The 22,517-nt window shown below is 40.6% G+C and overlaps 1 protein-coding gene and 1 long non-coding RNA gene across 6 annotated transcripts in view; both read left to right on the top strand.

The window, feature by feature from the left end:
- The window catches only part of LOC308201181, a 103,915-nt gene extending 82,669 nt beyond the window's left edge, over positions 1 to 21,246 (top strand). The window contains exon 2 of the long non-coding RNA XR_013956099.1: positions 4,126 to 21,246. This is a non-coding gene — a long non-coding RNA (uncharacterized lncRNA). The remainder of the gene's footprint in view (positions 1 to 4,125) is intronic.
- Positions 1 to 22,517, top strand: part of RORA (RAR related orphan receptor A) — a 432,323-nt gene that overhangs the window by 162,120 nt on the left and 247,686 nt on the right. The gene's annotated exons all lie outside the window — the stretch shown is intronic.

Here is a 22,517-nt window from a genome sequence, read left to right as displayed (position 1 = left end):
TTGTGGTCAGGGTGCCAATTGGTATTGAGAGAGAAACAATAACTGTGTTTTTCATCGTGGATTGTTAGTAATAAAATCATCTTTGCGTTCTGTGGGTTGGGAAGTTTGAACATGTTTAGCTTCTAATTAAAAGCTTGGTTGTTAGGAAGATGGAAAGGAGTAAAAATCAGAAGTGCAAAAGGAAGTATTATATTGTTCTCATATAAGCTGTCATGTCATAAATGATAAGAAATATTCAGGGAAAAGAAGTTGCTGTATTTCTAAAACATCTGCCAATTACTTAAGACAATTTGGGAGCCACCATCCTAAGCAGTCTCCTTACAGTAACTAATTCTTCCCTAGCCAGAATAGGAGCAGGGGGCATTTATGAGCTGCACAGGGATTGTTCTGAAATCCTGCATGGAAAAGACGTCACCTGCTTGTCTTTTAGTTTCCCAGATTAGTTCTTTGGCCTGAAAGTAGGAACAAGCTTATGGATTGACAGCTCTTGCTGATGTTTGGGTCCTTAACAGGGTGTTTCTCAAGGGGGCTACTACATTGCCTTGCCAATGTGGTGTCTTTTACACAACACTGTAGCAGGTATCATAGACAGCAGCAGAGGAATGCTTAACTAGTTGACTGTGTTGTAGCAGGCCTAAACTCAAAGCTACAAGAGAAGCAGACTTTGGAGCAACATGTGAGTAAAGAAGCCCTTGAAAAGTTGAAAGAAAGTTGAGTAACAGTTGAGGCACCAAATCCTCAAAAAAATTCTAGCCTTGGTTTTCATCAGCTTAGAGCATTCACTTTACTGCTTTGAAATGAGTGTAAGTGGATTCTCCTTCATTGCCCAACACATGCTACTGTTGGCTTCTCGGTACACTTTTCAGGCATGATATAGTAATGTAGAAGTTGGTGTAGCTCTGCTTGATTGCTGCACTGATTTAGAGCCCATAATGATTTGGTTAGGAACTAGTTCTATTTACCTTTGAGATACAGTTTGAATAATCTTAGCTTTGATGTGAGACTTGAGGTTAAGCATCTGGATATGAATTTACATTTTATGAATATTTGCTATTGCATTGAGTTAAAGAAAAGCCTCTATTAGGAAGACATGCAGTGCTTTCAGGTTAAAAGGCTACAGGTTGGGGCCATCCGTTTTTTTTAATTTTTCAGTGTCCTAATCATCCACATTACCATTTAGTTGTCATTTACAGCTCCCTGGTTCTGTTGGTTTCTCTGCTTAGAAGCAGCTGCCGTGTGATGTGAACGATATTTTAAAGTCCTGTGTTTGAGCTCTTGAGATACCAATGTGCAGAGAATTGGCAAGCTATCTGAAACAAAGTGGCATGCTTTATTTTGTCACTAGAAGTATGTTCAATCTGCTATTTGATTTTCTGTAGCATTTTGATTAAGAGCTCCAGTGAAGTTATGTGAAAAGTGAAAATCCTCTTTATTCTTTCTCTCCAAGAAAATGAGACACACAACATTGTCAAAATATTTGCCTAATCTTGCAGATTTGGATACTTGTTGTAGTTCTTCTGACAGACCAAAACAATGGTCATTAAATGAGAAGCAGATGCAATAAGTATGCAAGCAAGCTTACTATGATAGACTGATGGGGGTGTTTTGGGGGGGAAGCTGCCAACAATGCTTGCTAAGCACTGGAGAAATAAGCAAAGTAAAATCCTTCCTTGCAATTGTACCCAATAAATAATCACTTTCTGTTAGTAGTCTAGGCTTTATACATTTATGCATTGGTATTTTCATATGTTCTGGTGCAATATTGACTTAAAATCTGGATGCTCCTTTTGGCTCACTTGATTTTTTTCCTTGCCAGGAAAGGAAAATGCCAAAGAAATGCTTTAGGTTTTTTTTTCTTCACTCAGTGTGCAGAACTGTTATTTTAGGACTAAAGAACATTGTCCAGGAAGAATTTGGTTATGCTAAGTTACAGTCACAGTTTGGTGTGATTGGAAAGACAGAGACTGCAGAAAACAAAACCTGGAGTCCAACACAGGGAGTGGTGAAATTTTCTATCAAGACATGCAATATGTTTCTTCAGCAGATAACTAGAAGAAGCCTGCTTTCTGGTTGCATTGCTGTGTGGACTGATCAGGATTTTAGTACAAAATCTGCCTTAAATTATAAAATGGACTTAGAGCTTCTCAGCTTTACTATTGCTCCACTTATTTACTCAAAGCATAGGAATTAAAGATCTGTCTTCAAGAAAGAACTGAACTGTTATCCAGGATCTGCCTTTAGAGTGATCTGTGTACACAAAACTTGTGTACGTGGTTGCTCTTAGTGTCTGTGGTTACATTTCTTATGTGTCTTTCTTATCCATAAGTTACAGGTATTAGCTGATGTGGGATAATTCTTGAGCCTTAAGTTAAAAACACAAAACTAAATGTTGGCAATATGTTTGTGTCGTAGTTCAAATTCTGTCTCTCCCTGCTGCCCCCATCTTCCAAATGCTTGCATCTTGTCTAGGTTCATGCTCGAGTGGCCGTGTACACATATGCACACACTCGTCTTCAGCAAGCACATGAAGAAAATGCTGCTTTTGGCGTATGTGGAAGAGTGCAGAATAAGGATAGTAATAGCAAGGTCAACTCGTGTATTGCATAGTAAAGTAAACGCAATAGGCAGCCTCTAAGGCAAAGGTACAACAGCAGTGCAATGTACTGCATTACCCAAGTCCATCACGGATAAAAGAAAGATGCTGTGGTTTATGGTGCCCACACAACAGTCAAGATTGAATTTGTTTGCAGAAGCCTGGTCTGGGTCAAATGTCTCCCGGAGCTGCAGCTGTCCACCAGTGCGTGGTAACTCGGATCAGGTAGTTACAGATCTCTGCAAAGACCAAGCACCTGCAAGGGTCTGGTGTTTTTAAGCATATGTCGAGTGAGCTCAGGGCCTGGATTCAAATGAGCTACTTGCAAGGCTTTGTTCATAGCCTTACATATTTGTGTATGGTGAATTGTCACTGGAGCTCAAGTCTAATGCTGAGGACATGTTTTGTGTGTTATCCTGTATCTCTGGCCTGTCATAGAGTCCTTAGAAAGACAACATGAGAACCACTGTGCAGATGTACAGCTGCTTCTAGAAAAGGTATAATGTCAGGAAACATCCCATTTGAATGTTTTTTTTCTGACTTCTGGAGTATTGTTGTGTCCCCATTGTAGACAGTACCATAGTAGGCAGTGACTTTACAAGCGGTGTTCTGCATTGACTGTGAAGGCATTGAGTTCTTTGTGAGAATGTTAGTCTAAGGTTGATAAGATGCAGAACATATTAAATGCGTCAGTAGCTGCTTGTTCACAGACTGAGTACTGCCAAAGCTCTACGTACAGAGTAGCTACAAATGGCTTCCTTTGGTTTTGGCTCATGGGTGTTGCTACAGCACTTGGGATTCTTTGCTCTTTATTGTTTTTGCTAGTTTGTTTATAAAAGGTTATGCACAGTTGGTAAGATGAGAAGCATTGTATGGATTGTTGTCTGGTTTCCACAGTGTGTTTATTTCACTAATTACTCCTTTAATTAACAATTCTTTGATGTGAGATACCTTGGAGTCTGAGAATGTGTGTGATACCCAAAACACTGTCCTTTTTATTTAGAACAGAAAAGGATGCTGCTTAAGGTAAAGAATAGAATTTCTAAGCAGCAAGTCAGATGATAATTCCCTTCCTGGAGTTCTCTGTTAATGGAGAAGTAGTTCTTCTGGCCAAAGCTTAAAAACAACCGAACCAGACCTAATATCCAAGTTTAAACATCTGGAAAAAAATATTTATAATTCCTGAGAGAAATATGGAAATGTTGATCATTAACTGTGGTTAGAGACTTCAGTCGCACATGCACTGCTTCAGTGTGAATAGCCGGCACTTCACTGCGTACAGCATAGTGTAAATTTTGGATCTCTGCTAAGGATTTCCATGTGTCTTTAATTCTGGGTCTGTTCCTGCTGACTAGAGCTAAAAGTACGATGTGTTCAGAAATGGAGTTCCGCCTGCTAGTGACCCCACTCTACTCCTTTTTGCACAGCTCTCTCTAAAATGTATTCTTTCCTTTTCTCTCTGTGTACTTTTAATGCAGTCTAATGGCTCTCATCCCTCTGGTGTCTGAAATGCATAATTTTGTGGGTTTTAGGCAGCACCCCCGAAGTCTCTGATGCTGTCAGCTCTGGCTGAGGGACAGGGAGTGGAGGAACAGTGGCCCTCTGTAGGTCATTCTTCATGAAGCCCTTTAAACACACGTTCGATGAAGGAACCCAAACCACAATAATAGTTTGGAAAAGGTTGGCTACATTTGATTGGAATGCAATTCAACTATTTTTCACCTATTTATGTTAAAATGCTTATTCATTTTACCTAACTACTGTTTGTCTTAGTGCAGGACCATCTCCTGTGGACAGTGGTGCATTCTAATGCCTTCAGGATGTGGGGGCAAATGATTTAAGCGTCGGAAGGAATGATCAGAATTCCTCTCTCAGCTTCTGATTATTTGATTGTGTATCCTGAGTTGTTTGATGCCTCTGAAAATCCGAGCACTGGTGTAAGTGGCTAAGCTTGAACTCCTAACTTTCCCCACTCTTGGAGGGGGTAAATTGTAAAGGCAAGTTAATCTTGGCAGAGCTGGGATTAGAAGCCTTATATCTTCAAATGAGTGCTCTAACCACAAAGAGCCTCCCGTTCCCCATCTTCTGATTAGTTTCAAACTCAAGTTTAAAGCCAATCACAAGTTAATATAATAAGAGGAATAAGTGCTCCTCAGATGCTCAAAATATTTTTTTTCAGATTGTAGTTTCTCTGTACCAGTTTCAGCTGGCTTATGAAGGGACTGTAGCAAAGCAAACTGACTTGTATTAATTTTTTTAATCAGTGAAATTAAGCTGAGGGCCAACTTGTAAGACTTTGGTTCTACTGGAATAACATCTCTGATTAGCTTGGGGCAAAATTACTAATTCCAGTCAGGGATTTTGAATTTTTCATTGGGCTTAATGTGCAAAGCCCTTAAATATTCTGTCATGTTTAGTAATTTGAAATATCAGGATCCTGTGAATCTGTGTCTAAAAGGCTAAACCCTAGAAAAATACAGCTAAAGTTTTTACTTCAATATTCCAAACTAAACCAATGTTGCCTTTGCTGTAGTTTTCTGAACAATAGCATAGTACTTGAATGCTTTGAATGCCGAGAGTTCTTCAGTGTAAAGATTTTAAAGCTATTTGGTACGTGTGAACTCGTAGTACTGATATCAAATAAATCTTGCCAAAAGCTTTAGAATCTTCTGAATGTTGTGCTCTACCAGTGGCAACTTGGTGAGGTACGTGTCTCAGAGCCAAACATGAAATAGCATGTACTGAAGTGGATGTAAATTGAGCTCGAGCTAATGATTAATAATCTATACAGCTGTTAGCTTGAACTCTGTACATTCTGGGGCTCCACAATTCAGCAGGGAAAAAAGAAAAAGTGGACAATTTCAGCAACGATCGATGTGTTGTTAGTGAGTAAAAATAAATAGCTGATGATAATTGTGATAGCTTACAAAGAATGAGGTTATTTACAAATGCTCCATTTTGCATGTGGTCTGACGTCTTTTCCCATGAGGTTGCTTATAATTCATATTCTGCTTTAATGTGCCTGCAAAATGTGCTTCTTTCTGTATGTGTATTATTTTTAGGATGTTATGTTTCCTTGGTGCATACACAATGAGCCTGAAATCCTGTAGGAATGTGTTTAATTTGAAAGTTTTATCCTCTGGGCCTGGTTAATTCAAATACAAGGCTCAGAACATTGCTGCAGTGCCTGGAAGAATGTGGGAATGGCAAATCATGTGCACAGAGGCAACAGGGAGCCTGGGCTGCCGTGCTGAAAGGGGCTGCTGTCCTGAAGAGCTCTCCTCTGAAGCTACTCTGCTCGGTTCTTGCCCGTGACAGTGCTCTGCACTAATAAAACGAGCATTTGGCCAGGTTTGCTTTCCTTTCTAGCCTTGGTGTAGTTTCTAGGGATCGTTGCAGTGTTCGCAGATTCTTGGTTACCCAGCGGCACAGTACGGAACAGGGAGCTGCTCAACTTCACAGCTGGCGACGCAGCGCCTATACGGTGATTTAAGAGGATTTGTCGGTGTCATTCCCCACCCTGTTTTTCGGGAAGATGGAAAAATACAGTTGCTAAGTCCGTAGTACTCCAAGCAGTCAACTATGTTTGCGTCTGTAGGAATGCGAGGGCCGAGGAATTGGAGTGTGCAGCCTGCTGGAAAGCACTGCTGGCTCGCGGGCAGCAGAGGGGAACGGGCCTCGCCGCGAGGGGTGGGGGAGAGAACCAAAAGGCATTTTTTATAATACCCTGGGCAGTGTATGCAGGATGTTATGTCTGGCTTGGACTGGGCTGACGTGGTGGCTCTTTTTTTTTTTTTTTTTTTCCTTCATAATGTTGGAAAAATAGATATAAGGGAAATAGAACTGGAACAAAATTAAAAGCAAGCTTTATATTTCACAGTGAATAATTTGCAGCATCTTTCCCCAAAGAAACTGGGCTGCCACAAGAGATAGGAAGCAAGCGGCATCGACTTCTCTGCAAATTTATACAGTCTGCTTGAATATCCAAATGCCTGCAGCCCAATTTCGTGACTCCGGGAGAGGCGGGTTTGGGGCCAGCTGCTGGGTGGGGCTGGGAGCAGCCTCCAGCAGCCCAGCTGAAGGAGGGAGAGCTCCAGGTGGGTGTGAGGAGACAGGTGGGTGGAGAAAGATGACAGAACTCCGGCTTTCTGTTGGCTGAGGAGCGGCACTGGATGGCTAGATACTGAGGCAGGAAGGGAAGGTATTGGCTCCCTCCTGAAAAGGGATGTGCAGTTGCTGGAGATGACTGCATCCTCTTCTCCACGTACCTTTGGAGGGTGGAGTGGGTCTGATTACTTTTCCGTAGCCGATCAGGAGCAACTACAGTTTACGGCTGCTTCCTTTCCAGGAAGAGGATGTGGTCGGATTTTTCTCAGGTCTGACACTAGGCCTGTCTGCAGTTCCAGGCAGCGCTCGGACTGGTATCCTTCTTGGAATAAGGCTGTCGTCCTTGGCTGTCATTTTGACCTGATGCGGGACATTTTCCTTCTATCTGAAATGTTAAAAAGCATACCCAGGCCCTCTGCAGTCCCTGCCCTCTGTGGAATTTGCCAGTCACAGCCCAGACTTGAGCCTCTCTTTTTAGAAATGACTGTATTTAACAGCCAAGGAGGGGAGAGGGAGTGGGGCTGGAAATTCCATTCAGTGCCATATACCTGCTTGATGGCTGCGTGCTGTCAACTGCCTCATTCATTTCAGTGTACTAATAACTCCCTAAGGCTGATTGTTGTCTCTGGATTCGACTATGTGCAAGTGCTTTTCTATTCCAATGAGTTTGGTAATCTGAGTCCCAGTGGCAGGGCCAGTACAGTGCAGCCCCTGGCTCACAATAAACAAACTATGCGTTTCCCCCCCCCGCCCCTACTTAGGCTGAGCCTTACATTGCTCAGGAATTTGTGTGTCCCTATTCCTGACTTTCATATGCAGTCCAAACAAAACGTAGGCTTTATTTCACTGTTTTTAATACTGAGAGGGAAGAGAATGAAATGGCTGTGCTGTTTTATCTGCATCTCCTTGTAAGGCAGGTGCTCTGTCTGAAGAAAGAAAATGAAACATTTGGGTTCATTGCATTCTTCAGTTTTCAGAAGTCGCAGGGAAAGGATTACTCCCCCTGCTTCTGTAGGTGTGTAGGCTGGGACTTTGAGCTCAAATTTGTTTTGCTGAGACTTTGGAGTCAAGTTTTATATGTGGTTTTTGATGTAGGGCCTAATTAGGCCCTACGTATCTTAAAACTTTTTGCTACATCTGCATTAAAGATGGCATTGCATATATTTGCATACCATTTACATTTAAAAGTTAGCCATGCTGTGTGTAATAATCATTTTAACCAAGCACCATTGACAGTCAATATTGTGAATAGGCAGCCACAATATGGATTTACACAGTGCATGCTGTCGTCTTTCTCAAGCAGTCTGTATAATTTTGGATTTATTTTTTATTGTTAGGATATTTCTCTCTCAAACAAGTAAGCTAGGGCAGCTTAAACATGAGAGCTCCTGCTTTAGCTGGAGCCCATCTTTGCAACAGTATGTCAAACTGTTCAAATACTCAGCAAAACATACCCTGAAGTTGGAGCATATTTGGTCTGCTGCAAGTGCTGAGGTCAGTCAGGATGCTCGGATGTTGCGTTCCCTTCTGGAGCTCCAGCTTGGTCGCTCTATGCTAAAAAAGAAAAAGGCGGGGGGGATCTCCATTAGTAGTTATTGGTTCTGGCATGTAAAAGGTGGTTGTTTTTACTAATTTGTTTTCAAAAGTGCTTCTAACAGACAACAGTGGAAACTCCTGAGGTCTTCTGGTTATTGCCCTGTAAGCATACTAAGTTGTTCAATTTCTCATTTATCAGAAATGAAATCAGAAAAAGAATTTACAAATAGCAGCAGGTCAGCAAAAGAAACAGTTACCTTAAAGGGCAAAGAATCCTGTCCTTTGACATTTTATGCCAAGCATTCAGTCCGAGAGTTGCAGATTTACATCTTGAATAGTCAATTTAAAGAATACCCCAGCAGAAGCATCTATATTTTACTCAGCAAAACTCAGTCTGTATTCTTTAGCTTCGGGGATCGGCATGAGTCATTTTATGATTATGATGTCAGACTTTCATAAAACCTTTTCAGACATTCATAAAAAAAAGCATGGGAAGAGCTTGGAGTCAGCTAGTGATTAGGCTAGTAAAGATCAGATGAAGGCATATTCTCTTTAGACAGATTTCAGATCTGATTCTATCAGAGATGGAAACTAGAAGTTTGACTTCTGTACTCTAGATGAGATGCGCAAACCAGAGTCAAATGTTAATTTCCATCTCGGCATTTAAGTAATAGGAAAAAACAAGAAGGATGAATAAAATCTACAATATCTCATATGCAGGCAAATAATTTTCCTCCTTTGCATTTACTTCTCTGACTGCTTTCGTCTGTGTAGACGTCACAGCCAGATGAGGTTTGGCAGGTTTGCAAGTTAATGAATTAAGGATTTGATTCTGAAATAATGAAGCTAACTGGCAGATTTTCCATTGTCTTGGTCAGATGCCCTGGAAACATACGTTCCTCTGTTACTTTCAGAAGCTGAATGATCATCCCTTCTTCTGCAGTGTTCCCAGTTGGATGGAAACATGTTGCTAATCATGCGACCTCTTACATTTTGTGTCCGTGTTCTATTATTCTTCCTCTAAAAATTGAGCACAATTGAGTTCATCTGAGAAGTTATGAATTAATACTGTTAATAGAGCAGTACTGTTTCTATAGCAGTACAAAATCAGTTGTGCCAGTGCAGCAGCACTGTGTGTGCCAGATGATGCAGTTTAATGAACTGAGGTTGCTAATACTGGATTAAATGCCATGATACTGCTATAGCTAACTGGGGGAATGAAAACCATTGGATTTCCCATTTAGTTGAATCAATTGTGGTTCTGTTTATACTGTGCCTTATGAAAATCAAGCAGATTTCACAATAATAATCATAATAATGTAGTCGAAAGTACTTGGGATATCAATGACGTAAGTGCTGCATATCACCAAGGACATGTAAGGAAAGACTAATTACTTCTGGACCACTGCAGGTGAGTCAGTGATTTAGGCCTGGTTAGAACATAGGTTCCTCCTTTCTCTGCCTCTGCGCTATGCTGTTGCGCTGAAGAGTATGTAGCATGTACATGAGCTATACAATGCCTTCTTCATCTGTACAAGTTTAGGATAGCGTGCAGTTGTAAGACTTCCTCAGCTCCTGGATCTCTAGTCTTTTGTGGCTGTGGGAAAACCTGCCTGAAAATAGCTGATTTTGTTACTTGAAAAAACGTCACTACATCGTTTTTCAGTAATTTGATTCTATATTAGCTTTGTGCTTCTTGACATTCACAATTTTTTTTATAACATCATCTCATCCAAGTCAATCAAAGCTATTTCCATAGGGGCCCTTTTCAGACAAAAAGCTTTTAGAGCAGTGCGGCTTCTCTGCAAGTGCGTTTTACACCACATGAATTGTGTTTTAAAGAAAAAAGTCTGAAAAATGGATTTCATATCTGCTTAATAAAATAAAAGCTTAGTTTCAAAATCCATCAACTCTGAAGTGTCCCCTACTTGGAGAGTGTTCTAAGGTAACATTTCTGCTTTTGTATTTACAGGCAGCCATTCTAATTACCTGAATGATGCTAATGTGTTGCTGATAACCCATTATACGAGGGTGTAAAAAGCTGGAGGATGATTATAGAACCTGCACTTGTCTTAAATGATGAGAAACTAAAACATAAGAGAAGAATGCAGAAAACAGAGCATAAAAAATGAATGTTTTAGTAATAAAAATCATTCAGATTAAGCACAAAGAAGAGAGGGGAAGAAGAGGAAATTCTCCCAGTAAGCAAGTGATACTAGAACAAGAGGGACTTGAATCCAACTCAGAATGCTCTATGTATAATTGATTATTAGAATTTATTTTGATTGTGGTGTTCTTTTTTTGTTACCAAAGCTTAACTGTGCTGTAGAATTTATCAGGAAGGAAATTAGTGGTTTTGGGGTTTCTTTTTCTTGGTCCACATAAATGCAAAATGACTGTGGTTTTGTCACCTGCAGAGACATGAACAGTTTATCTTGGACTTTTACCTAATGTGAGTTGTTTATAGCTGTTGATATTAGCCGTAAATATTCAGTTACACTGGCATTTAAATAGTCATCCTCAGTTTTAGCAACCCCCTGACATCAATCAGACCATTCATGGTCTGCAGATATGGTTTCAAACTGTCAGCAAACTCAGGTGACATGAGTTTATACTTCGTTTGCGGTTGTTTTTTGTGGGGTGAGGATTACAAGTGTGAACCTCAGACAGGTGTATGATTTAAGAATTAATAGTAAATCCCCCATAAGAGAGGGTGGAGCAATTCCCAGCAGCCGACTGTATCTTCAAAACTTTCATTATTGTATAGTGAGCGAAATTAAGACTTCTTAAGGTGTTACTGTGGGAACACGTGCATGGCAAAAGAACAAGAAGCAACAATCTACACTTGGAGCAAGGAAAATTGCTGCTAGGTATGAGAGTGGTCAGGTCCTGGTTTCCCTGAGAGGCTGTGGAATCTCCAGCCCTGGAGATACAAGTCCTCTGGACGTGGCCCTGAGCAACTTGAACTAACTTTGAATTCAGCTCAGAATCTAGCAGGACAGGACATCCAAAGGTGCTTTCAAAACTAGATTGTGTGATTCTTAGCCAAATGAAGGAACGTCACTGAATGCTTTCTGGAACTGAGCAATTTTTGGTTCAGTGGACAGATGCTTTCCGACAAAAATGGGAAATACTAGTGTTTGTGTATTTGCCAATGGTCTTTACTGGCATATAATGAAACATGGTTTTCTTCTTACAGTTATTATAAATAACATATAACATTTTTCTGTGTTGCATGTCTCTTTGTGATCATAAAACACCCTGGTGCCATCTGGTTATTCGTGGATTATATTTGTATTTACCACAAAACAGCCATTGGCTTTTAATATCAAAGAAATACTGTTACTGTAGCATATATGGTGCCCAGTGCTGGAACTGGTGGCATATGTTCTTTTAGCGCATATTTAAGAATTACTATTGACTTTTAAAAAGGCAATATTTTGGAATTGTCAGAGGTTAAGCATAAAATCTCATCAGTCCTTTGTTTCCTACCTGATATATAAGCCAGTGGGAAATATGCTGCTAGTTCTTGCTTAAACAAATAGAACTACCTTTTTCCCAAAATAGTTAATCTGACCCTTGGGCAAGATCTCTGAGAGCTGCTAATAAACATGTCTGTGGAGGGGACTGCAGGAACAGTGCATACGGCATGGCTGTAATGGGAAGTTAGTTCTTTAAACCGCTTTGCATTAAATTTATGCACTGAAATGACAGAAGCAGGCTAAGCACAGAACTTGTAAAACTCTTTGTAGCCTGCACTTGTAGGTCAGGCAGTCTTTTATAAAATAATTTAAACTGGGAGGAAGATCCTGTGTGGCTGTTTTCTATTCCTAAATTTTAATGCTCAAAAACACTCAATATTTAGTTGTTTAGATTTGAGTTTAAAAACAAATTGTTCTAAAACGTAACATTGAAAAGAAATGACTTATAAAATAGAGCTCGGGAGGTGAGAGAGCTGTCATTTTATTGCATCTGTTGGGCACCAAGAAGGCCTTTTTGTTTTGTAGTACAAGTTCCATGGGAGATGAGCTAACAGAATTTGCAGTTTATATGCTTATTAATCTGCTGACTTTTATTCTGTTTTAGGTTGTGCAAATTAATAAACTAGTAAGCTTTTATCGTGGTTTGGCCTGGTATAGTTGTGTCTTTCCAAACCTGTTAGCAAATAGGTCAAAATGCAAACCCACGCTGGCAGAGTCTTGACTGGCTGACTTCCAGCACTGTGACTCTGCGTAGGAGAGGTCCCTGTCTCCTCACTTCCACTTGAAAGGGCATTTGATTTTCATTGTCAAGTGGACACCTTAACAAAACTTTGGTATTCTGACATGTCTTTTGTTTAATGAGGGGTTTTGTGACCAGGTTCTGCCCTGGCAGAACACTCGTAGGAGCAGAACAGATGAAATACGTTGGGTCTTTTCAATCTACTTCTGTGCATTGTGTTTTGGTATTCTGCTCTTTAGGCTTATGACTTCTATAGACTTTGTGCTTTGAAAATGGCTTTGTAATCACTTCTATATAACAAGATAAATTGTGGCAAAGGGTTAGCCATGGATTCACTTAATACAGTTACAGCCATGTGTCAAGTTCTTGTGCTATAGTAACGGGTTGATACTAAGATTGTACTTTTACAGAGTCCATCAGGAGGCTGTGGATTAAGAAGCTCAAGGAATCTGTATATAGATGTCTGTCCAGAATTCACCAGTGATGAGGTTTTTAGCACCATAGTTAATTTACTTGTGCTTTTTGTCTGTGTTCTTAGTGTGTGCCTCAGTTTTATTGAGATCTCTTCAGAAATGGCTTGAAAAAACTTTGCTTTATCCTTGCATTGGTCTTAGGACCCTTTCCAAACAGATGTCCTGACTGATGCTTCTTGAGGCATTTGCAGGTATCCAGGATTATGCAGAAGTATAAATAGCCTTGAGGAAGAGAAAAGGTCACAAGCTTACTTTACCGAACAAGCCACAAAATATTTTGCTTGTTAAAACAGTCAAAGTTCTTCTTTGCTTTTATATATTTTCTTGTTAGTGGTTGTTTTGTGTTCTGTTTTTAACAGCAAATTAATCTTTTCTGTCAAGAAATGCTGTCAATAAGAGTAGAGGCATAATAGGTAATTTATATCATGGAAGAAAATCTCAAGTAGAAGGAAGAGAAGTATTTTCTTCTGTGCTTTAAAGTGAGTGTCCTTGAGACATTGAAAAGGGTGAAAAAACTTTCCCATTTTGTCGTGTGATGTCTGTGCATCAGGATTCTGCAGATCAAGGGCCGTACAGAGTCTTGGGCGGTGGCCATATACAACGGCTCCTGTGATCTGCATCCATTTAGAAGGGACAGCACGCAAAGTTCTTTGCCAGCACAGATGGAGTATTATGCAAAACATGCAAAGGCAGGGCATGATAAAGTATCAGGAGTAGGTAAACATTGTACAATGGGGAGAAATGGGGAGCGTGTTAAGCATCTATTCTGGTCAAAAGCACGAAGACAATTTGCCTTACTTTCCTTACTAATCACCTGGTGGTCTCTCCCTTGATTCCTGGGGTGGTAGGCAGATATTGTCAGGTGAGGTCATCGATCCATCCCTTTGACTTTGTATCTTTTCCCAAAATGGTACTATCAAAGACTCAATTTAGCAAAGCAGTTCTGTCCCTGCTGGCAGGGGGCATGTTAATTGTCCTGCAGGATAATAACTACAAGAGTTTCTCCTAGTCATTTGGCCTTTATGGTATCCTATGGCATATCTGCTGACTGCTGTGTATGTTTAAATGGCTCTCTTCATGTCTTTACCTGTGTGAAAGGATAAACCACTGTATGTTCTTTCCCTTTCATAAAATTACCAGTGTTTCACGTGTATTTGTCCTATCTGATCATTTCTTTTCAGAACAAAGGAGCCCGGATTTCATAACCATATGTGAAGTTTCCTTACATTGAAGTTTCTTAATGCAGCCATTCCGAATTTGGGGTTTGGTTCCTGCAGTAAACAGAAACAACCCTTTGTAAACTTAGGTTTGCGTGAGGAACATCAGAATGAAGGAATACATTTGTTCCAAATGTTATTACAATAATCTGGGGGTTTTATAATTAAAACCAAAAAGCAAAAAGAGCACCATAAGTATAAAATTTGTTCTGCTAGAGGCTGGGCTTTTGCTTCTGGTTTCACTTCTCTCTTAGCTTCAGTCTTCTTCCTTTCTCCAGTTCTTCTACCTTGCTTCTCCTCTCCTTCCTCAAACCATGCTATGTGCTGTCGGAGTCATGTTATTCTAGCCAGTCAGTCTTAAGCAGTCTGAGTCTGGCCTGAAAAAACAAGGCTGGTTATATCTAGAGGCCAAAATAGGCAAGACCTGTCTTTTTAGGTCAGGAAAAATCCTGCTTACCAATGTCTCTTTTTTGTACTTGACAGCACTTTCTCAAAAATGTCTTCCGTACAAAATTAGAAGCTAAGATATATTGTTAGATGCCAAGGGAGCAGGGGATGCAGAATTTAGAAATCCAGTCGTCTGTGACCAGATCGTTACGTGACTTTGTGAAATGCGTATAACCCGTCTTTGTTTCCCTTTTTGCTACTGGAAAATGTCTAAATAATACTTTGCTCACTGTGGCTTTTGCAGCTTTACTGAGGCTTAATTAGTAGATGCCCACAAAGCACAGGAAAAATTGGTGCGTTTCTCAGAATGAATTGCAGTGATATGCTTAGTGATGCCAGAAGCCCATAAGCTGGCCCTTCTGAGAATGGTCAGAATTGGTTTCTGCCATGTGTTTCCTTCAGGACACAGATTTATAGAAACTTACAGCTGAATTTATGTTGAATAGTGTGAAATACTTAAATTGCTTGTTTTATGAGGTCTGTATGTTTTAGAACATTAAGGGTTGGTCCACGATCTAATGCAGGTGGTCTCTTTTCCTTCATGTGGTAATTTCTATTATTAAAATTGACTTGAGTTTTCTCCTCAAAGGACAATTGACCTGATCATTAGTTTATATGGAGCCGCTTTTGCTGCTGTTGGTTTGCTGCAGGTGTGTATGTGCAGGTAGGATAACTAATCTGCAGTGAATGAGCTTTGTGCAATGAATTTGCATTTTGAGAGCAGAATTTGGGCAGATGTGTTGGTTGTCAGAAACCTGCCTGAGTGTGTTGTCTTCATTGCTTTATAAATGTGTATCTTTGGGTCACCTACATCTCCTTTGGAGGTTTTGGCTATGGGTGTTCAGATTCGAAATGGACAGCAGTGCAGTGGGTAGGTACACGCTGTCAGGGGCTGTGGCTGAGAATATCTTGAGTGGGGCTGACTCCTGCTCCTGTGACAGGGCACATGCGTGATATGTGCCTTCTTTTCTGATTCTTTCACTAAAAAGTACTGGTGTGGTTCTCCAGTACTTCTTAACCTAAAGCATGGTCCCGTCTGCTCTACACCTAGGCACACTCCTTTTTTCACGCTCCTTTCCCTTTCTGATTCAGCAGTGCAAGTCTGAGTGTTTGGATCCCCACAAGTAACAGTTACTGCCCATACAAAGCAGAGGAAGTTCCTGTGGAAGTTATTAATGTGGATGTCTACTAACTATCTGTTTTCAAGTGTCTCTTCTTGGCTCTGCTTATAAGCATTGGAATGCATCAAGGTATGCCAATATCCCTTGCTTCTACAGCTAATTGCAATGAATAATGGGGCAGAGGTTTGTCAAATGTTCCAGGGTGCTCCTGCAATGTAAATCAAGAAATGTATAGATAAATGCAGTGGAGAAAACTGTGGAGCTTGCTGTAAACCTTGTGAAGTGATTTAAGAATGGTCCTTTGAGTTTCAACCCAAAGGTCTTGTTACTAGCAGCAAAGATAACCCAGGAGAGCACTGTTAGGATCACTCTTACTCAATAGCTGTTGTCTGAACTGCGATGTGTGAGACTGTCCTTGTTTTCCATGTTCAAGGAAGCAGGAAAATGGCATTGCTGATATTTACCCACATGCTAACGTGGGTTGAAACCCTGCTGCTTTACGGCAACCCCTGTGTAGGGATTTATCCACACCAAATAAAGTAACAATGTCTATGTTAGGTCAGATCAAGCTCAGTCTCCTGTCTGAAACAGTAACCATATGTCTAAACGATTTAATATCAAATCAGTCATTTTAAATTCAGTACTTGCATTCAGAGGAAATGGAAACTTCCTTCTTCTTTATGAAGCCATTCCTCTAATTCCTTCTGTGTTCATTCTTTTAGCACATTCAGAAGCACTCCGATGTTCAAGATTAAATTAACAGGATTCCCCCTGTTGTTTCTATTGAATTCAGTTAATATAATGAGTTTATTGTTAAATTAAACAAAATAAAGCCTGCCACGTGGCAGCAATACCATTGAGATCCCATAATTTCTACCTAATAACAGAGTGTACTGTGGCTTAGAGCTTAAATGGTGGAGTGTGTGTGTCTGTCAGACATGTTAAATACTTCTCAAAATAATTTTGTTTTTCTAACTGATTATGTGCCTATTGTGCCTGTGACATAGAATTCTACACTTTTATCTCTAGTACCGTATGGCTTTCCCTATGGCATTCTATATTTCCCTGTGGCTTTGTTGCTTTGCCTGAGTATGCTTAAAAATTCTCCAGGTGTTTCTCTGACTTGGACAATGCATTTTGTCTTAGCTGTTGCTCAGCTTGAATATTTGGGAGATCTATGGCTTAGGCTGCTGGCTCAGTGAAAATAATCCCTCTGATATTAGCTTGTGGCCATAGAAACGTGCTCTGGGAAGGGGCTGGGCCATACCTTATGGCAGCACCAACCAGAGCCCATCCTTACTTGTTCAACATCTGTGCTCATATGTTCTCTTCACCACTACAGTTCCATCATTGTAAGGAAGTTTTGTCTGGCTTGTTTTCTTCTTAAACTACTTTTTTTTTTTGTTCCACCATCTGTTACATCTCTGCTCAGAACACTGATTATCCACAATCTCTCGTTCTGTTCTTGTTTTGTGTGCATGTCTTCTTTTGTGGCCAAACACAAAAGCTAGCTAGAAACTAAATGTTTTTGTATCCTTACATTAATTCAAGTATCGGAGCCCTGAGGCCCTAGGATGGTATCTGTCAATGGCTGCAGGGTGTGTCCTGAGTGCATGTCATTACAGAGCATTATACGTGGCTATTTGTTAATTTTACACACTCTTCTCTGCTTTCTGCAATGTGCCTGTCTCTATGAACTGCAAAGATTTTTAGCTTTGAGGCCTGTCCAGACCTGGAAAAACACAAGATTCAGTTCTGCTATTTGTTTTCCTTGGGTCTGATCTCAAGTGATACAGGCCGACTTGTGGGTTTGTAGGCTTGCTTGTATTTTGAGAGGATTCTAGGACTTGGATTTTGGTCTGTCGCTAATTGAAATCCTATTAAACTTAATGCCTGCTTTTGATTAATTTAAAATTGTTGTTTGGTTAGTAACTTAACGCTGAGACATGGGGCTTTGACACTTAAATGCTCGCAAGGCATGTGCATGTGTGGATCAAAACCTGAGATGATTGCATAAGCCCCTATGAAATGAAACTGCTGACTTACCGCTGCTGCTTGCTCTTAGACGAGAGTTTATTTAACATTTGGAAAGTAATGTGTAGCTAATGGTATTACCATTCTTTTGGGCTTTATTTGAAAATAAAATAAAATAAAACAAAAAAACTTGCTTCACTTCTGGAAAGTTATTTTTCTTTTCCATAAAAGACCTCTACAGGTTAAATTTATTTAACAATTTTCCATCAGTTGAGTGGCACAAACTATTAAATGTTAACTGTAGGAAGGTTGCTATTCCAGCTGCTAAACCGCTTGAAACGTTAAACATGTTACAGGAAGTTGTTTTTCCAGTCTCTTAAGTGGTTCAAAATGTTGGAGAGATGTTTAAAATTCTTACCTCTCTTGCCCTCCCCAGAAATCCATCTGCAGCTCAGCTGCTCACAACGGTCTTTGCAGTCGGGGCCTGTTTAGATTTTGCTCATGAAACCAAGTGTGAAATTTGTGGCCACAAGCCAGTCCCTGTCCCATAAGGCCAGGATTGCTGAAGCCTTCTCAGAAGCTAAAAGAAAATGAACCAGGAGAACAAGCCTGCATATTTATAAAAGCAAATCTGTCCAGGCGTCATGTTTGTTCAAGCAGGGCTTCTCACAGGTCAGCTCCAGACAGTTCCAATCCTGCTGTGAGGTTCTTCTCCTCTTGCCAGTTTTGGTGCTGCTGAGAGAGCAGTCTGTGTGAGGCAGGACACGGGGCTCTCTGCTGGCTTGGTCGCCGCTCTGGATGTGCTTGGGTGATGCTTCCACAAGGCCAGGCTGGATGGGGTTTTGGGCAGCCTGGGCTGATGGGAGGTGTCCCTGCCCATGGCAGGGGGTTGGAGCCAGGTGGTCTTTGAGGTCCCTTCCAACCCAAACCATTCTGTGATCCCATGATATGAGTACTTACATATGAAAAACACAGTACAGTCTCAGAACAGAAGGAAGTTTTGAATGGGGGACAGGTTTACTTCTAACTCTTGGTGAAATTTTGGCCCTCAAAAGAGACCACTGTAGCCCCATGTGGTTTGTCAGAAGTGGACAACAAGGCCTTTTTTAGAGGAAGTGTCAGGTACTTTCCATTCTTTCAGGATTTTAGGAGTTTAATGCTTTTTTACCTGTGGTCCTCATTCGTTTCTTCTGTATTTTTCTCTCTCTGTTGAGCCTTCTCCCTCAGCCCTTGACAGGGATTGCTGCGTGTGGTTCCTTTGACTGTGGAATTGGCAAAGTAGCAAAAGAAGTTGTTCTTTGTAAGGCTTTGAAGGTGGGTGAACAGCATTTCTGTGACTAGTGTTTTCTCTTTTAATTTTATTTCCTTTGTGTATTTGATGTGCTATTTATTTTCCTGAACAGAAAGAAAACCAATGTAGTAGGTGAAGTAGCCTTAGCAGGTGAAATACATCTGAGGGAGAAAACAGCATCGGTAAATATGATGCCTAGAAATAGAAGCAGGCACAAGATATTGCATGGATTTTTTTCCCTGCCTGCTCTTTCCTGATAAAAGGCTGTTAGCTCAAATAAGTATAGACAGACGAGAAGTTCCAAGCCAAACTGGGACTCCTGGCAAACATCAGATCAGGCTGAAAATACCACTCCAAGTTAGAGACAGTGCTCCAGTTAGAGGTGTGACATCCCACACAGATCAGCTTGAGCAACTGCGCTGGGGAAAGTGTTGGGTTTATCTACTGTTAAATAAGAAAACATGTCTAGCTGTAAGACAGGAGGAAGGATGGAATTGGAATGAGGAGCAGAGGGCAGGAAGAAAATTCTGCTCCAAGGTCACCTTTTACCAAAGTTAGGGAGGGGAGATTGAAGAGAGCTTTCTTACTGCTTTTGATGGCTAAGGGCTGCTGCAGTCCTGGCAAGTCTCTCAGGAATGGTTCAGGAAGATCTGCTGCCATACCTGAGGCAGACACTCATTTATCTGAGACACTATGCTCTGACTGCTAACAACCAGCTCAAATTGGCTTATTTTTTCACATTTGTCACAGAGCCAGCTGCATTGTCTTAGCTGTGCCTCTATGAACAGGGAAGTACAGACCCAGAAAAAGTTTGAGTCGTTACTTCTTAAGCATTTCTTCACCCTCTCGTCTTTTTTTTTAAAGCTATGTTTATAACCCTCCTTTTTTTTTTTGTTACCTTGAAATCTTGGAATATTTCCCATCTCTTCTGCGGGTAGATTCACAGTCCTGACAATATCTTGTTACAGCATCCACTGATAAAAAACTGAAGTTACCTACCTGTAAGGTACTCTGAACCCCATTGTAACATCTGCCCTTGTCTGGCACCAAAGAGGGTTTTCTACTGGAGATGGAGGGGAGAATGAGTTAAGATGGTTGATGAATCACTCATCCCCTGTTGGGGTGGTGATATTTGAGTTTTCAGTCTCATGAGCTCTTTGCCTTCCTTCTCCCAGAAAGGGATTTCTGTCAAAGCCTCCACAAGGAAAATTCCTACCAGCAATGCTGGTGAAGACCTGCTTGAGCTGTGTGGGAATATCAACTGTTATTCTTATCAATTATTATACAATGTATTAATTATTCTATGTGTGTGACCTGACCACCTAGCAGTGTGTTGCCTGCTAGGTTGGAGATTGGTACATCAACTGGCTTCTGCTTGCAACCAGAGGGGGTGCTTTTGTCAGTGAAAGGGTGTGTATCCAGCACCTGGTAGGTGTGACAGTTGGTGTTTGCATGTCACTTTGTGATGGGTACACATGTTCTCAAAGACATCTTCAAGTTAAGTGACTTGTGCCAGGTCACCCAGCAGGTTAGTGGCAATGCCAGCAATATTGTGGAAACCTTCCTGGGCTCCAGACCAAATGTTTCTAATCTAAACATGAGAATATGCTGGAGTCCCACTTTCAGTGTATTTTCCAGGAATCAATAAGTAGTAGTCACAAGAGTTGATACCTACCAGAAAGATACATTATTTTATACTACATAGCATTTAGAAGATGCAATTCCTCTAATGGTGCTAGTATAGGTGTGTGTTGATGTTGAATCCCCTTAGTAGTTTGTTAGAATTTAACTCAACCTCTGCTTGGATTGCTGTATGTTTTCACCTGCACATACTTTTTCTTTGGGACCTGGAATTGTCCATTGTTCCATGGTTTCTTCCATGTCTTTTGTCTCCTCTCAGCCATGGAAGAGAGGTGATCATTTGTTTTGTAGACTTGAAGTAGGCACATTTTGGAGCAAACCACAGAACCTGTCTGTATTTGCTTCATCAGTGATCACTTCTCAGACTGATTTTAAATGCCAAGTCTGGATCACTTTGTGTTCTGTTTATACTTGTTGTCCTCAAAGAAGTACTCTCAGCTAAATCTCTGCCAGTTTGAAGATAATTTCCAGGTAGCACTTTCTCCTTTTCTCCTCTCCAGTAAATTTGTGAATCTGTGCCCCAGTGATGAGACGAGTCACTGCATAGCTGCAGAAACCCTTTCCAGAGAAGTCAAATGAAAACTGTATGCGAGGGGAGAAGAAAAAAAAAAAAAGAAAAGAAAAACACAACAAGGATTGCCTGTATTCATACCTGAGAAACCCCTCCCATTTGAGCTGAGATTTGCTCCATTTCTGACAAGGAGAGAGAGCAGCAAATGCCTTACAGTTGGCATCGGATGCTCCAAAATGAGGAACTACATTTTTGGGCTTGAGTAAAAGAGCGCGCTCCTACTCACCACTGTGGTTATAGGCAGAAATTTCTAACACATCTTTTGGAAAGTAACGCTTTCCGGCTTGAAAGCACTAAAATGTCCTTTGTTGTAATAGCTGATGAGTGAGGTAGTGGTAGAACTGACAGAATGATAACACCGATCGTGTTTAGAGAGACACCAGCTGTACAGCTGGAAGACTTGGTAAAATGAAAACTAAGTTATTTGCAGAAAGCAATCCATTCACAGACTTAGGAGCATTTGCCATGGAAGATTTATACTGCATGGAGTTATGTAGTTACAGGTGCTGCAATTCAAATGTCACTCCCATGCACAGTTGAGCTCCATTTTGACATCAGATTGAACTCTTAAGAAAGCTGTGTTACAATGGCAGTTGCTAATGAGCTCCTTCAGGTGGAAAGTACTGTAAATAAGTACCAGAGCTTGAGCCTTACTGGTAAAAGTAAGTGAACCTAGCTATAGAGGAGCCGTGCTAAGAGAGTGCTATTGTGTTTCTTTCATGATTATTTCCATCACAGTTATGGGGCAGTTGTGCCTCAGCAACATTGACATGCTTCAGATACCTCTCTTGTCCCTGAAAGCACCCAATGCTTTCTAGTTCCTGGTGGCTATTTTTGTTCCTTAATCTCAGAACTCTTTTGAATGCAAGTAAACCTTTATGGATATAAGTAAACCTTTTGTACTTGATACAGGTAAACTTCTAGCAAGTGCAAATAAAATGTACCATTGCTTTAAAAAAATCAAGTAACTTCAAAATGTGTATGAGAGTATGTGTGTATATATACACACACTCTGTACCTGTTGGGCAATAAGCAATTGCTTTTTTCTTTTGTCACAGATGTTGTAATCAGTAGTAGGTATGTGCAGGGATGGTGATGTTATTAACGACAAAAGTCCTGAAATCATACAGTTTCAATCCAAAAGACTGATGAGTTATGAAATGCAGCTTGGTGTTGTTGGATGTACTGAGTAGTCACCAGATTTGTTAGTTCCCTATTATGGAATAGGGTTGGTTGGTTTGTTTGTGTGTGGCTAAGTAGTTGAGATGAGGCTTCTATGATTTTTCATACTTAGAGCTAAAAATTGAGCTATTATACACAAAAGT

The sequence above is a fragment of the Anser brachyrhynchus genome, assembly GCF_964034855.1.
Source record: "Anser brachyrhynchus genome assembly, chromosome: 11".
Taxonomy (NCBI): Eukaryota; Metazoa; Chordata; class Aves; order Anseriformes; family Anatidae; genus Anser; species Anser brachyrhynchus.
Note: the sequence above shows the minus strand (reverse complement) of the source record. Positions and strands in the feature narration are given on the sequence as shown.